The sequence below is a fragment of the Corvus brachyrhynchos genome, unplaced genomic scaffold (genome assembly GCF_000691975.1).
Source record: "Corvus brachyrhynchos isolate BGI_N302 unplaced genomic scaffold, ASM69197v1 scaffold84, whole genome shotgun sequence".
Taxonomy (NCBI): domain Eukaryota; kingdom Metazoa; phylum Chordata; class Aves; order Passeriformes; family Corvidae; genus Corvus; species Corvus brachyrhynchos.
Genome location: NW_008237434.1, coordinates 1268076 through 1285566, shown reverse-complemented (window position 1 = coordinate 1285566; position 17491 = coordinate 1268076). Strand labels below are relative to the sequence as shown.

Below are 17491 nucleotides of genomic sequence, written 5' to 3'. Positions count from 1 at the left end.
AGTTGGAGTTTGTCCATCTTTCAATTTCCAACCACTGCATCTTATTCTGCCCTTTGTTTGTTACAGGTAAAAGGTTTCTAGTCAATCTTTCATTGATATTTAAAAATTCCTGATGAAGTCCATTTTAAAGATTTCACTAGATAAACTAAATTTAAAAACACTTTTAACCTGTGTTTTTATATATTTATTTCAAATGTATCTGCAGAAACATTTATATTACATATTGCTTGTTAGTAGGAGATGTTAATTTGATTGTTCTTTGGCTCCATGTGAAACTGGTATTAATGCCATGTTAACTCTTCTGTTGTGTCCTGTTTCCTCACTAATTGCCCTCCACGCCAGACTTTCCAAGATTTTGAGGGGTATATGTGTGTGTGTGGTAGGGAAGAGAACACATGCCAGGACAGTGTGTTAGAGGTACTTTAACCATTTTACTTACCTTTTTATTTTTGGAGATGGCAGCAAATCTTTACAGCAAGTCTGTAAAACTGTAGCTTGGTCTTCCATGTTCATATATATTTTCATATTGCTGTGGGCATGTTGGGTTAAGTCACAGTGGAAAGAATGTTGCTGTTTCTGAGTGTGGATTCTTAACTTGATCCATTTCAAAAGATTTGTTTTTGCTGAGTCTGATAGGTACCTTGTCTGATAGGAATATGGGGTTCTTCTAACTAATCCTGACAGTCATTCAATGAAGCTTTTTGTTTTTTTTCTAGAAAATGATCTTTAGTTTAATGATCTTTCTGCAGATAATCAGTAGGGAGTTCACAGGCTACCTACTTTTCCTGCTAGAAGGCAAGACTTTTTTTATTCTAGAGAATTCTTTTCCAGCAAGAAATCCTTTGCAGTCTGGCTTTGTGGATGTTATTTCAAATGTATGGAAGTGTGGATAATCCAAATTCTAAATTCTGTAATATAATCAAAAACTGGAGCACAACTAGGACATTTTATATTTTCAGTGGCAGTTAAGACTCCCACTGTTATCAGCAGTCATGCAGAAACTCTTCCTTTAGCTGTCTGATCATGTAGTCATGTTTTTACTCTGTGAAGCAAGGCAGTCATGTCATAGGAGTAGAGGTTAAAAAAATTTGCTTTTTCACTAATTTCTTGTCAGGCATGTATTGTGTTATGCATACTTCACAAGGATTAATGCTTTTTTGGTATCAGTTTCTACGTTCTTTGGGTGAGAGTTGCTGACTTGCTTTTCCTTCTGTTTAAGAAGAAAGAGATGAATTGATTATCAAGTGAGATGAGGTGCAGCAGAACTTGTACTCAGTAGCGACAGAATTAATTTCGGAGGTGGATCAACTGCCCTTCTCTGAGCACTCAAGAGTGTTACAGGTGAGGAGGCTGCTCTAATCAGTATTGATTTTGAAACACTGAGAGCCTGTTGAGGGTGTTTCTTCAATGGGAAACATTTTATGGTTGGAGACCTGGCAGCAGCAGATGAAGCTTTAGGTTACACTTCCAAGTGAAGCTCTACAGCTGACAGCTGTGGTTCTTAATAGAACTTTTGATCCTGGTCTCCTATAGGTTTTGTTTCCAGAGGCAGATTATTATCTAGATCCTGGATTTGAGCAACAGCTTTTCTTTTATGGTACTGTGTTTGGTGACTAACAAGACTTCACAAAGCGCAGAATATTTAGAAGTCGAGTGTTAATGAGAGAACCCACAATTAAAAGGTCAATGCAGTTATCCTGTAAATTGTGGTAGTGTGTTGGTTGGTTGGATGATCTCTTCCCTACCAAGAGCCTCTTTCCCTCCCAGCCAACCCAAAACAGAAGGTAAGGATATAGATGGGGAAACAGGCTCCATAGCAGCAGTAAGAACTTTTGCAGAGGACTTTGCCAATAACAATTTTACTGGCCTTTGCTTTTAGAAATAATTAATTTTCTTCTTTTTTACCTCAGCAATATTATTTCCCTTAATTTTGACTGGGCAAGTGTATGTGCAGAAGGTGATGTTTGGTCAGTAGTTGGGCACTTTGTCTGTACAAATTCCAGAGACTTATTAATCCGCACATATATGAGATTGCATTCTTATGAATGATCACCAAGATTACGGTCTGCACATAAGTTTGTGTAAGGTTGGAGCATCAGTAATGAATTGAAGCATTCAAATTTTCATGGAGTTATTCAATTGCCAACAGAATTATTTTTCAATGCCATTAAAAAAATGTTTGATACACATTTTTTTTTTAATGGTCTGATATACAGATTGGTATCAAATTGGAAAAGATACTGGGTAGGTAGCATTCCGTGGCTCTTTATTGCTGGTGCTCTGTGAGCACCCTGCTCCTTCAGATGGAGAAAAAACTTGTGACATGTGGTTTGTAGGTTTTTTTTCTGGTTTATAGTTGGTTTGGGTATTTTTTTTCTGTGTGCATGCTCGAAGGTTATGCTGTGTGAATCCACTAGGTGGTAGGCATTAAGCATCTTTTAGCTAATTGTACAGCAGTGAAATTTTAAGTGTTTTGAAAATATTTGAAGAGGTACTGAAATGCTGCTAGTAGGTGTGTTGATTGAATTTTGAGCTTTAGCTTAATGGTGTTGATGGTCCTGTCTGATAGGAGCTGGAAACTGCTTCTGCATCCACGTGCTTGTGAAATTGCTAGTGTTTTAGAGAACTGTGTTTATAGTATGAAAAATAAACGGGAAGAAATAGGACATAACTTACAGGATTCCTTCCTCGAGGACAGCCTGATGGAATACATGCAGATACTCTTCTGGTGTGACCAGTGCTATTATTTTTGTAAAGAGAGTGTGATATTGGATATGAAACTGTTACTGATCACTTTTCTCTGCTCTATTACCCACTTTTGGCTGCTGTTAAAAGGGGTGATTTTTTTCTCTCTCCTTCAGAGTGTTCCATTTGAACCTGGCTTTTACCTTGCCCTGCCATTTTCTACCCATGTGTCTCCTGGTGTATTGAATCCCAGCTATTCAAAATAATGCAAGGAGATTCTGTTGTGAACTTGACTGATTTAAATAGTCTCTCTAAATACAGCACAAACCTCTTCCTGGTACTTACTTATAGGGAAGCATATTTGTACAAAGCTCATGCCACTTGGCTCAGTTGGAAATTGCTGTTTAAACAGCTGATTGTATGGAATGAATACTGCTCATTGTAGCAGCTATTGTTATGAAAGTAGGTTTATAATTTTTATAAAATACTGTTGGCTTTTTTTTTTTTTTTTTTGGTCACTGTATTTAGTAAATATAATGTGAGGAAATTCTTATTATTTTGACCCCAATCTGAACTTTTGCTGTGGTGTGTTTGTAGTGCCAGTTCAGGTTGTGGCATCATCATGCATAGTTCTACAAAACTGGTTAAACTCACTTCCTCATCTCCACAGTACCTGCAGCCCTCAGAAAGGGGAGGCCACTGCTGGTCCAGCCTCTGGTGGTGGTGTCAGTCATTTTACTTGGTGTTCTACTTGGTTGTTCTTACCTCTGCATTTTAAGGGTCAAAAGGCTTGAATTCAGAAACATTCCTTGGCTGCTCACCATGTTTCTCAGTACAAATTCACTTTGGTTTCTGAATTAATTTTTTGATTTTTTTTCTGAGTTTGAGCAGCTCTCTGAGGAGCATTAGAAACTGAACCCCATTTGTCTCTTTATCTTGATGAGTATGACTTTAAAGTCCACTGGGGAGAAGTAATGAGAATACTAATAAGTTCTTATGAGCTGTTAAGCTTTTTGTGGTGTATTTTTCTTCCATGCTTTCAGTTTAAAAATCAGAGTCAATGATCTCTGCGTGAGACTTTTTTCTTTGTTGCATTTTCTAGTAGACATACTGGCACTTGATCTCACAGGAAAGTGGAATGTAAAATAAAGTAAAATATACTTCACTGGATATAGAAAGAGACTTTTGTAGTAAAAGTAATTTTACACCACCAGATAGTGCTAACTTTTTCTGTGTTAAATTAATCTTGATTTTAGTAGGTCATATGTGGTCACAGAATTCATCAGGTATGCAAACTTGTTTTTGTTTGATTCACTTGACACACAGGAGCTGACAGCTTCTCTGGAGGTGATGTATGGTCAAGATTCTGAAGCAGATGACTCAGGAGGTATTTCAACAGTTCTTTGAGTGGAAGGGTATTAAAGCAAAGAAATTAATTTGTGTCAGAAATAATATGGGCGAAACTCTGCAAATTCTTGCTGACTGGTTCAGTGACATCTTACAGGTAAGATGAACAATCTTTCTTTCTTGTTGGTGAAAATGATGAAATATGACACTGTCTATCCGAGTTTGTGAGGAATAGGCATTAGTAGGGAAAACTGTCTGTGGCAGGGAGATTTTGCTTATGAACAATGGCTCTAAATCTCAGTTTCTCAATACAGAGGGAAAGGTAATGCATTGAGGAATAGAGTGTGAATTTTCCTTTATTCTTGGTGCAATGAGCTGGAGTTTACACAAAAGATGTCAAAAGAAAACACAGATGTCAGTACTTTTATGCAAGTATTATTTTGGATGTGCTCTTCCATCTTGGTTTTGTGACTGAAATGCTTTAATTAGTCCTTTCAAGCGTCTTTTGGATAGAAAGATTTCAGATTTTAAAAGGTTCTAGTTCAAAAATGTTGCTGAAGGTGGTGATGAAAGACTACTGTAAAGAGCAGCCAATCTGACTGGATGTGATGTAGGTACAAGCTGCAGACAAGTATATAGATTTTCTTCCTCATTGAAACACGGAGTGTGGAGAATTTATACAAATAAAGCACACACCATTCTGCAATAGCATTCTGATGCTCTGTCTCAGTCTGAGTTGTAGGAGGTCTGGAGCATTGAAGTTGGGTGCAGGTTATTTGTCTTAAAAGGAGGTGCATGGTGCAAGTGGATTACCATTCATTGAGTTCAGCTTGTAAGGAAAGCACAAAGTAGGGAGGTAACTTTGAGACTTTCCTATCTCTGTGCTTAATATCCATGTTCTTTCTCAGTTTAGGACTCAATCTTCCTGGAAAGACTGTCAGCTGCTGCTTCTCCATTCCTGCAGGCCCAGTTTCCTCGATCTCCTTCTTGTCACTATTCCACGTAAATGTTCTGTGTCAGCATGACTTCCCTGCCCCTGTGAGTTGTACTTAATCACAAGGGTTGTGCCCTCTCATAGTGAATAAATTTTCTGCTCTTGCATTTCATTGTACCCAGAGCATTTGCTGTATAATATTAGACTGGAGTATAATGTTAATGAATATAATTACTTACAGCTGTTTATAATCATGTTAGTTATTAGAGGGGACAAACAAACATGCAGGTGGGTTTCTGTGATTGTGATTCAGAGTGGTATTCTGCATGTAGAATCATGGCTGAAGTTTGTTAACATAGTGACAACTTTGGTTTACTTATTTCAAATCTGAACTTTCCTGCAAAAGCTTCATAGGTACAGGAAAAGTACAGAAATTTGGTATGGATTGGTAGAGCACCGGCTGGTAGGTCAAGGTGGAAATTTTCATTTATCCTTCTTAGTCACTTCAACTTTTGCTATGCAATTTTTCTGTTGCAATTTAACTTCTACCTCCTTTAAAACATGGGGTGAGCAATTGTGTAGAGGAAATGCTTGTTTGAAGTGTTTCCCTTCTCTTTATTTTAGACACGTACTCCTCTTCCTGAATTCAAATTCATCTACTGTAACATCTATGAAAAGCTATACAACAGGAAACGGGTCAGTGACAGTCAAGGAAATTTTCTGAGCCGGTATGAATCCTTCCCAGCATGCATCTCCAGGTTTTCGGGAGCAACAGTGTCTGAACTCACTGCTCAAGTTTTATTTTTAGTTCCTTTAAGGTTAAGACAATCAAAAATTTTCACAATATTTACTGGAATACACAAGTTTGATAGGTAAATGAACAAGGTGGGGTTTGCAGGTTTGTCTTATGACTGTGTATCTTGCATGCTAAATAGAGGACCATATTTCTATTTTAATTCTGGTTGCCAGCGTAATATCTCTTCTTCTGCAGATATGAGCAACAAACTTTGCTAAAAACAATATTCAGTGTAATTGTAAGCTGATCTTACTGATTTTTCTTTGTCCCTTTCTACATTCTATAACTTGAAGTTATTTCTGACTTTTATGAAAATACTTATGGTTTCCTGGTGAAATCTTTAACCTCATGCCACACTTGATAAACTGTGAAATAGATCCCAGGATGTGTCTTCATCTCAGGCAGTACCATATAGGAATGGAAATCTTATGTACCACTGCGTGGGCAGCACATGTTGATTTTTGACATGAAAATCAATAGGAGGAGGATTTTGATTCTTCTACTGTTTCATTTTTCGATAAAAAGCAAAATGAGGTTAGGAAAATAAAAACCAATCAAGGGAATGCTTAACTTTATTTTTGCCTAGTGATTCTCAAATCTGTTAGTTCTAGAAATTGTTACATTACTTAAGTGTGAGGTGAGATCTGACATGAATCCTGATTATATTTCCAGTAGGTTAAACTCTTTGCATTTCTTGCTTGTTTTTGCTGTCTGATTGCTAACTTTTTATTTTCAATTGCAAGGCTGATTGCTTGGGTGGGTTTGTTTTTTTTGTTTTTTTTTTTGCCTTTCTGCTCTTTGAAGTGTGGTAACTTGATGCCAGAAGCATCTTCTGATTCCGAGGAAGAGGTTTGCAGTGGGGATGAGGATGAAATTCTTGAAAAGGTTGAGTGGGCTTAACTAAGAAATATTGGGAAAACTGGTTCTTCCCTCTCTATGTGCTGAGAAGCTTTCTTTGAGCTTTACCAAGTTTTGGTGCATGTGCTGAAATACAGGTGAAAATTCTGTTTGGAATAATGGGATTGTCTCTCTGGGTCCACATGTATTCATAAATTCCCTTTTTCCAGTTTGAAGAGATTTACAGTTTTTCATCCCTTTTATTTTGCATGGGACAAGTGTTCTTACCTTACTGGTATTCTTTTCCTGTGCTGGTGTTAGCCTTTCTCAGTTTTTTACGTTTTCCAGTAAACTTTTCCTCCATTCTCTTTTGCTGACTCTGAGGTACTTTCATTGTCTCTGCAATGAGAGTCCCTGCTGTGCCAGAGAATGGCCACTTCCGTAAACGTTGCACCCATCCTTTGATGTCATACTAACAAAAACCCAGTAGTTTAGCCTGCTTGTGAATGCTCTCGGTGATAAAACCAGTGACTCTCAATGGTTGTGTGCTTTAATATTCCATATCTATTTAACAGTGCTAGCCTTAAAAAGACCTCTTTAGTAGCATGTGGAATATGAAATTGAACTTCTGCATAGAAGTGCCAGGCAGTTTTATTCTGTTGAAACTCTTAGATGAACTCTTAGACTTGCTAACTTCCCTCTTAGAATCTCTGTAAGAAGAGAGAGAAAAATCAGATAAATTAATTTTTCCATTAATAATGGAATTTCTCAGTAAAGGTTTTACATCTTAAACATGGGTGTGTATAAATGGAGAATGACTCTCAATCTTTACTCTCTCTCTCTCTAACTCAGTCCAGGAGCATGATGAAGCATAGAAGGGAGTAATTATGAGTACTTAAAATAAAAGTTTATATATTAAGTTCACCGTGAGCAAAGTATATAATACAGAAAAGATACTTGGCCAGTGTTGAGGTCAGCTTATGCCTTATTTATTTCTATCACACTGATCTGTACAGGCAACCCTTTCTGACACATTTCTTTTTGATAAATGTTCCTTTATCTTTCTAGAAGAAAATTCTAGGAGTCTAGTGGTGATGAGAGGTTGGTTGGGTTAAAGCTTCAGAATCCCAGTGGTACATTGCCTTAGCCAATGCTTCATTTCATACATTTAAATACAAAGATACTTTCTTAAAAAAATAAAGCAGTGAAAGCTGGAATCTCTAGATTTGTGGCAAATCAGCACTATGTAGCTTAAGGGGATTGAGCTTTAAGGAGAATGTTGGTTTTTCAGAAGATTGTTAATGTAATTAAAATGAAACACAATAAAACTCCTGTTCTGTGGGGAAAGACCCTGAAAAGCTGAATTCAAATAGGCTCCAGGGTGTTTCTTTAATGCATTGAGTAAAATATTAAAATGGAAAGATTTAACAATTTCTGATTTTTTTTCTTTTCCTCCTAGTTCAAAAAACCAGGCGGAGGAATGGCTGAATAGAAGACATGTTATTAACTACTTATTATCTATTAAGAAAACTGTGAAAAGCTTAAAGGCCCAGTTAAGGTGGAAGCTGTTTGAAAAGAACAACTTTGAGACAGTATAAAAGTGTTATAATGTTGGTATTTTGGTCTGTTTTTTTCAGATTTGTTACGAAACTTTAATTCTGTCTATTCCAAGTAAGCAGTAACTATGTAGAACAGTTTGTGTTTTCTGAATTCAGTTTTTGCCTTTCAATGTGGAAGTTTTACAGGCCCCCGAGATCAACCTTGAATGGTTTAAAAAACAAAATAACTCCACTAACCAACCATCAAGAAAAAAAAAGTACACAGACTTTTCTGTTTCAGTCTCCAGCCATGGCACTGTGCTTTTAACTAACTCCCTCTGGTGACAGGTGTTGTTCACTGCCTGAACAGCTTTGTCCAACCCTTTCTGGTGTGCTCATTACTTTTAACTTTGTTGATAATGTGTATCTCTTCTCCTTGTTGACAGAAGTCAACATCTGTTCCAGTTTTCAGGGTTCCCCACTATTCCTTAGAGAGGTTTAAAGAAGGTAAATACTACTTCATCTTCACTGCTGTTGGCTTGATTGCACATTAATTATTCTGATGATGATGCTTAAGGAAAAAAGGAACCTGCACTTTTGCCTCTAAGCATTGTAAAGGGGCAGTAAGCTCCCAAGAGGGATTTAAAATGAGATGTACTAAGGAAACCTATTGGGAAAAGGATTCTTGAATAATGAGGTGACATGAAGAAAATGCCTGCTTATGGGAGAAAAAAGTGAATGAATTATGGAACCTGGTGTTGCTGGTAGATTAATGACATCGCTGTTACTTTTGTATGTGACCACTTAATTAAAATAAATTTAAAAAAGCTCTTTGACTTAGGAAACAAGTTAGGCAAAAGGCTAGAACATTTGGCTTGTCACTTAAATAAAGGGAACACCTTTCTCAGTGATTAGGTTTTCAGAGATTCTCTTGGGTTTCCAGAAAGGAGACTGAGTAAAATATACATTTGAGAATATGTTCAACTCCAGAACCGTTATGTGGAAGTTGGTTTAAATCCTGGTATAGTCGATTACTGTTGCTTGGTATAATAGCAGAATGAGAATTATACACAGACTTTGCTATTCCTAATGTGGTCTGATGATTACAATGATTTTGAAATGACATAAAAAACTTCCTCTTTTACTTCACATAAAATTCAATTCCAGCTGTCATAGGGAATTGTACTACTTGTTGACAGCTGATTTTTCTGACAGGTGATTCTAGGTACAGATGGTATAATTGTGAAAAGTACAAGAGCTGAGGAAGACGTTACACCTCCCTGCAGGTGTGGGCTGTGCTGAAATGAGCAGCTCATGTGACAGACCAGGGAAGTTTCACCCATGGTTCACAGCCTGGATCAGGTCTGGGCCTTCTCTGTAAGGGTATCAGTACTGCTCAGTGCTCCTACTTCCTCTGTGATCACAAAAGGATGGAGCTGGCCACTGATGTGTTACCAAGGACTCCTACCAATATGCAAACTAGTCTCCTCCAGTCTGGCCAGAGTCGGTGCTGGCTGCCATCATGGAAGGGGATAGAATCTCAGGCCTTGTCTTTTATTTTGACATTAGACAGTCCCAAAATATGTTGTAAACCAGGAGGGGGGAAACAACAATTAGTAGGTAAAAAGCAGAAAGGTGGAGAAGAAAAAATAGGCAAGCTGGCAGAACTGAAGTTCTTCAAAATATTGCTGAAAGTCTTTTTGTATTTATATTTTTTTTTTTAATTTGAGAAGTTTTGAAATTTGTATTCTTTGCCACCTTATGAGATTTAATAGTTTCTTAGTGCATGGTATGCTAGGGAGGAGAAAGCAGCCTACTTTCCTGCATTAGGTGGTGTGTTGGGCAGCATCTCCTCCACCTCCTTGCTGGCTTCTGGCACTGTATTGCTGCCTCCACAACTCAGGAAATCTCCCAAATTTGAAAAGCCACAAGCTACCCAGTAAGTGCTCATGTTCCCATGCAGCGATTTTGCATGAGCAATTCATATATTTGAACTGGTTCAGGGAGTACCAGCTGGAGCTCCAGCTATGTGGGCAGGTCTTCTCGGGAAATCCTGGCAGTTCTATCATCTCTACAAGAATGGCTTCAGTAAATCCTCCTCTCCTTAAATGCTGTCGCATTTTAAGAACAATTCCTAACAGAGATGTGGACTGCAAGGTGATGAGTAACCACTGTCCATTACAGTAACCACTGTGCTGAGAGGATGAAGCTGATTCATATAGAAGTCACTCTTCATTGTGTTTTATTCCCCATTTAGAGAGCAGTTGCTTAAAATTAAGTAATTTTTCTATTTGGATGAATGAGTGATGAAATAGATTAACTAATGTGTAGCTTGATATCATGGATGTTTATAAATTATTAACATGGTAGGATTTAGTTAGAACACTTTTGCTACCATTATTCAGATCTTGCTCTGTGCTAGAGGGTTTTTCACATACAACTGAGGACAAAAGAAAATGTAAAAAAACCCACCAAAACCAACCAAAAAAACCCCAAAAGAAACAAAGACAGTTTTACAAATGACTGATTCTTGAAGAGAATATCTGGAATGCAGAGAGATAGGCATTCAGGAACCTCATCCAACTTTGCCAGTTGAATTTCAGATTGCTCCACATGTAACTGATGTTCAGCTCAGACTTCGTGCTGCATCGATCATTTGATGGAAAATTCTCAGTATTGTGTTCAGCAGTTGCCAGTTTCATGTTGGGAACCTGAAATTGTGCTCTCCCTCATTCAATAGCAGTGGCACTTCTAAAATGGAGACAGTGATTTTTTTCCAAGATCTCTGCTGATCTGTGTTCCAAGAGCCCAGCACTGACTAAACATGTTTCCTTTTGCTGTTTATGTAATCTCTCAGAACAGAGCCAAATTCAGCTTAACCTGCAGGCAGTGTCTGAAAATGATGTACCCATAACGTGCTTCTAGGCAATAGTGAAGACTGGGGGGATTTTACTTGGTTTATGAGTACAAAGTTCACATTTGTCAGAGTGTGCTTACCCCTCAGCATTTCTTTACCATACAACTTGGGCATGGACTTTTCAGTCATATTTTAAAAAGCCTATTTCTTTTGACCTCTAGAAGTTTCTTCATTATTTTTCCCCTCTTGTTTCTGTGTAAGGGAAACTTGAGCCCCTTGCATGTTTTACCCTATTGTAAAATTAGAAAACAATCTTTCCTTGCCATCTTTTCATATCAATCTGTTTTCATTTGGAACCTGGTGAATCTCCTTGACTGATGTTTGGTTTTTGTTAAACTAAATGGGAAAACCCACCAGTGTCATGTATTATATATCTTTTCATTTGCAGCTTTGCATTCAAACCCAGGAATTTGGCATAAAAGAAGATGGAACACCTGAGGCAGGTATTGTCATGGTATGTCAATTATCAGATGAGGATGATAAGATTGTCCTTGTTTAGAGGTGGTTGACTGGATTTTAAAGTGAAATATTCATTTTAAGTGCTGGGCTGAGAAAATGTTCCTAATTGCCTGTTTGCATAATTCTAGATAGCCTGGACAAATAAAACAATTGAGAAGGTAGAAAGCCCCAGAGTTTTCTTAATATTTAACTCAGATCTCACAAGGAGCAACTACAAATTGAATGATACCATGTTATAGACTTGGAGAGTAAGTCATTGAGATTCAGCCTCAAAAGATGTATTTATATTAGAAATCTATTTTTTCTGAAGTCAGGAAGTTGACTTTTTTCATCTGTCTTACAACACAATGACTGCACAGTGTCTGAGCACTAATAAACCCACCAAATTCAATTTTAATCACGTAAAAGCAGTTGAAAAAGTGTACTGTGCCCTTTAGTCTTTGGTTTGGGTTTCTTTTTTTGTGCAGCAAGTTTTCCTATGCCTCTGAAACAAATCTACAAGTATAAGTGAACCCTGCATGATACAAATTGTTGTTGATGTTTTCATTCTTTCTACTCTCAACTGTTATTCTCCGCCTGCCTTACAACTGCAGCTGGTGTCTCCTTGAACTCTGTTTGCAGACCCTTTTTTGAAGCTTATGTTTGCCCAGGGTTTCAGTGACTCTTGGAGAATAAGAAGTAGATCTGTGCACCTTAATGCTTCACAGCTTGGCTCTCCAGCTTTGAAGTCAATCTTCACTAACTTATCTTTCTCTTGGATGTTAATCATAAGCACATCATTTTAGAGCCTCATATCTATTCATTCTTTACCTGAGTGCTTGTCTTTCCTTGGGTTCATTTTCTTGTGTAACTATTTCCTATAATCTTTCAGTCTTCTGGTCACGAGTTAAGACCAAAAAATAAATCCCTCTTTCCTAGTTATACTTGTGTATTAATGATTTGCCAGCTTTACAGAGGTGACTGTTTAAGCATAGAGCTAACTTACAAGAGTTGTGTTCATTATGAGCTTAGTGTATCCTGTCTACTGTGTTTGGGTTAAGAAAGTGTCATGATACAGTACCAGGCCAACACCACTGTGGTGGCTCCAGTGTCCCAGCACTGTACCACTGCATATCACTGATACAGTACTGTAAGTAATCTTGTTTTATTACATGACTTCTCCACAGTGTCTTTTAATAGCTTCACTTCAACTGTTTTCTGCAGTGGTGAAAGTCTGCATTACTGCAGGACTGTCTAACAAATCCTTCTACAAAATTATTTCCAATGGGGCTCTACCACCGAAAACAGAAGAATAAAACATGCAGCATTTGAGCAGGGAGGTTGTCCTCTAAATAGTATGTCATAGTTCATAATAGTTGATTGGTTTTTTTATTAAAAATTAAGTGAATCTCATGAAACACGCAATAGTATGGGAAAGAAGATTCAGTACATCATGACTGAATATTAGTCCAGCTAGGGGGTTTTAAACTTATTTCACAGAAGTTGGACAGAACCATCTGCCCAGAGCAGCAGTCAGGATAATGCATAACAATCCTTAGATACTAACCCCCTCAAACTTTCTCTCATGCATAAATGAAACTTACTTCAAGGACGTAGAAAAGATTTCTTGGGACATTAAAGCTAGTTGGTTCACTTCTGCTTTCCATAAAATTTCTGCTGTGATAATGTTTTATAAATAAGATCTGAAGTATGCAAATCCAAATTTTAATGGCCAGTTTCAGGGTATTATACTTCTGTATTCTTCTGTCACAGGTACCCTCTGAAGTGCAAAGAGCTGCTCTTATCTCAAGAACCATTAATGAATTTAGCTGTTATTGTTTTTAGCAGGGATTAATACGTTTTACAGCTATTAATAAGAGCAAATTTCTTTGACTTTTTCTACCTGGTGAAAAGAAGTACTTGATCTTGACTTTGTCAGGTGATACAATCCTAATCAATATAGCACTGCTGGCAGTTTTTAAGGATTCATTCTGGATGTGTGTGATGCACGTGCCCCAACCACTAAAGTCCACCAGAAAGCAATCTGTGCTGCCTGCAGCGCACAGAAATACAGATGAGAGTTTTACCAAGAACTTTAATACTAATAAATATCTTTCAGCTGTTTCTTGGGGAATCTTTTAGACCTCTGGTTGTTAATCTTTGTCCCAGTTCTTGGGGAAAATCTATTTTGCTTCAAAGTGCTTTATCTATAATCAGCTTATTCAGAATTAATCTCCATGCCCATCTGCAGGCTCCTGGCAGACTGGTAATTTCCCTTCCATCTCAATCTCATGCCCAGAGGAATTGTATACTTGTAACTAGCAAAATTTCTGTTGTTTTCAGCAAATGCAAATTTGCCACAGGAAAATAACATAGGGCTTTAAAACAGGGATATTAATGTTAGGTAACTGTGTAGCAAGAGCAATGTTTAGCAGTAAGATCTTGCAGCCACTCATTCAGCCACACCAAGATTCAATATTCAGTGTGTTTCAGCATCCAGTTTTGTGTACTAAAAAAAAATAAATAAAGCAAGTAAGATCAAACACAATGAAATGGAGTAAACACGATGAAATGTTGTCCTACAGCCGTTTTCCTTGTAGAATCAATTTTCAGTTTCCTTAGGGTGAGAAGGGGATATGTGTTGTTGACAGACATTTGACAGTATCTTGAAATGCAAATACACAAGTACAAAGCTTTTCAAGCTCTTCAGATGCTCAGATTTTCTTCACTTTACGTGTGTAGCCATGGTTCACTCTTGTATTTCTTTGCATGTGTTTGGATCCTCTTTGCTAGAGATTTTCCTTTGACTATTTAAAATGTTTTATAAATATTGAACAATCCTTTATGCCTGCAAGATCCACAGTTTTCAGATCTCATCTTTTAACCCAGATTTCAGGTTACCTGGGGAGTGACTAATTCTCTGGAGTCACTCTGATAACTAGTGAGAGTTGGAAATCGCTTGTTTCTGTCTTCAAGTTTTTGACTACTTGTGTACAATCCCTTACATAATATCCTTCTGCCTGTGTGAAATAGGGTTAGGTGAGAGATGTACAGTTGTCTCGTATTTTGCTGTTAATATTGACCCATGTCAGAGGAGTTCCTGGCTTGGAGACTGTGAACAAGCAAGCCTTCTTATGGAAAGATTCTGTTCCTGTTGAGTTTTGTTAATCTAGATTTCTAGATCAGCATTTGAGATTGTCTTTCTAGTAGTCCCTTTGTCCAAATCCAGTGTGTGCTCTTCCTCCTCAACAGCTGATGTTTATGCATGTGTGTAGAGCTGTGGATTTATGTTTTGTGTATGGAGTCTAGTGCTATTAATGTGCTAAGTATTTAGGCATGTAATCCCTTCTGATAAATCCAAAGAGCCTAAGTATAAGTGATGGTTTAATAGCAAAATTGCTGCTGTTGGTTTAGAGTTACTTTGGGTTTTTCCCCCCCTGTGCTCCTCTAGAGAGATAAAACAATATGACAAATGTTAAAAGATGAAGTTATAGAAGGTGAATGGCACCTATTTCATTCATTCTTAGTAGAAAGACCAAACTGAGTTTTTCTGTAATTTATGGTAGTTCAATGAATTCATATTCCAAAATTTCAAAACCTCATACTCTTCTGGCTGCCACTGGGATGACAGAGCTGGTGCTGAACATTTGCTTGAATTTTGTTGTTAATGAGCACTATGATGTTAAGTGTTGCTGTCCGTTGGGAATGCTATGGCACAACATCTTGTGAAGGCTTTGGGCCCTAAGCACTTACAAGATGTGTTCATCAAATGCTTGGTTGTTATTTGTAATTGAGTTTGTTTTGCTTACTGATGAAATCCTTCTTCCTCTGTTTGTAGGATGATAAAGTTAAATCTCTTCTGAATTTGTTCTGCTGTAACAGACTGATGCCTGAGCAGGTGCTGAGAAATGATTGCTTCCTCACAGTTGGTGTGATTCCAGTTTCACTGCAACCAGGTGAAGAGTATGAGACACATGAAAAACAAAATTCTGAGAAAACAGATGGAAAAAAAGAAGTGATTTACCAAGGGAAATGGAGTAAACCCTACTCAATAGATGAAAAATTTTCCATCAGATGTGTGTTTGAGACTTGTTTTGAAATAATTGACCTGATCTGAAATATCAAAGAATAAAAGGTTTGGTAGGTGCATTCATTTTTGAGATTATACAGTCTTCATTTTGGTTTTTTTTAAAGTAAATTTTATTTTAATTAAGTATTTGGGATTATAAGTGTGATTTTATTGATTGTGTTCTTGATTTGTCAGCCTTTTACTTTTACTTGTGTGTGGGCTTTAAATTTACAGAGACTAGACTTGTTAGATGCCAGAGATTAAGATGAAGCTTTAGTGAGTTGGTTTCTTATTGAGTTTTCTATCCCTCTTCATGCTCTGATTCCAGATAACATATTCCTCTTAAAGATGCTCTAGGGCATTATTTTTTGCTGAAGGTTTGTTTTTATTGCATAGACCAGTTGTTCTTACAGCAACTGCCATTAGGATTTAAGGAAAAACCCCAATACACTGCTTTGACAACTTGTAAAAGAAATGGTGAGCACCCTTCCTCTTTTCTGTCTTTTTGCCTTTGAAAAATGCAATTGGCTTTCTAGAGAGCAGTAATTCTTCTAGTTGCTCCTTTGCTGTGCTGCTGCCAACCCAAATATTCTACACACACCTTTGCAAAACCAACTCTTTGTTTGCTCTGCATCAGTCTGTGTATATATTTGAGATAGCTATGAGGCTGTGATTTTCATGAATGGGTTTGTGTGCCTGCACCACTTTGTTGTTGATATTTCTATTGAAAAGTTTTGTCAGCTCTTTATCTTTACAGGAAATGGTTGTTTATCTTTATGAAGGTTTTCCTTTCTTCTCAGAAAGGAGCAGGTCAGAGCGTGCAGTGCTGCTGTAGCAGTATATTTAGCCTCTGGGTGTTGCTCTTGGACAGCGCTGTTGGCAGACTGCTGTTTTGCAGAAGAATTACTGAAGCTGCTTGTTGTTGGATGAAGAATGTCAAAATGCGGTATGTAATAGGCAAGCAGCAGCACCAGGGAAATTGGGGAGCCCTCAGGTACAGTAATACTGTCCACAATGGATAGAAGATACCCTTGGCAGGCTCTCGTTTGATATTAGACTTGGATATCTATCCTTAAACCAAAATTAGTTTTTTCAATATGGAATAGTTTGTAAGATGGTTCATCCTCTTTTCATTAAATGATGCTGATTTTTTGATTTCAGTAATGTGTGTGTAACCAATGACAGTGAAATATTTGTTAAAAGTACTTTTATGTAGAATTTTTGGTTAATGTGATAAATATTTTCATTACAGAAATCACAGAAGAATAATACCTTGTCAATGAATGTAAATATTTTAGAAGTTTTGTGGAATGCTTTCCAAATACTGATTGCAGTCTTTCACTATTAACAAAATGCTAACTCTAATTTCAATGAATGTTAAATGCTAAAGAGAGGTTAGACTAACCTGATTGTTTGTATCGTGCTCCGTAATAAATGTTAGGATAAATTTTTGCCTGGTTTTCCTGCTCCAGAGTCCATGCAAACGAAAGTGTACTTAAATTCCCAAAATGTTAACCTTCTTGGTTTTCTGGAACCAGAAGTCTTCATATATGCTTGATTAAAGAAAAATAAATTGCAGATTATTCAAAAGTTCTTCACCAGCTGTAAGTATTACGAAACCTTTTGTTATGTATGAGCCTTTTCTATTTGAATTAAATGTTGATTAAAGTTTTAGTGTCACCAGTTCTGTTTGTTTCTACGTTGACATTTTCTATGGTAATTTTGTAGATCTGGCTTTCTTTTCATTTCTTATTTGCCAGAGGCCTTAAGAAAATAGGTTGGTTCAGGGTCAAGTTGCACAGCTCTCCTGCCAAAGCTGAATACTAATCGATGGTAATGGACTGCCTGCTGTGTAGTTTGAGACATCTCTTTCAGCTGTGTCTCTTCCGGCTAGAAATGGGTACTTGGAAGATAGGGAAGGGAGGCTGAA

The 17491-nt window shown here is 37.3% G+C and overlaps 1 long non-coding RNA gene across 1 annotated transcript; it reads left to right on the top strand.

Moving 5' to 3' along the window:
• The first annotated feature begins 1236 nt into the window (after positions 1-1236).
• LOC108445956 lies at positions 1237-17241 on the top strand. Its single transcript, XR_001861049.1, has 6 exons — positions 1237-1341; positions 4012-4189; positions 4941-5070; positions 8584-8644; positions 11443-11508; positions 15331-17241. It is a non-coding gene; the product is annotated as an uncharacterized LOC108445956 (long non-coding RNA).
• The last annotated feature ends 250 nt before the right edge of the window (positions 17242-17491 follow it).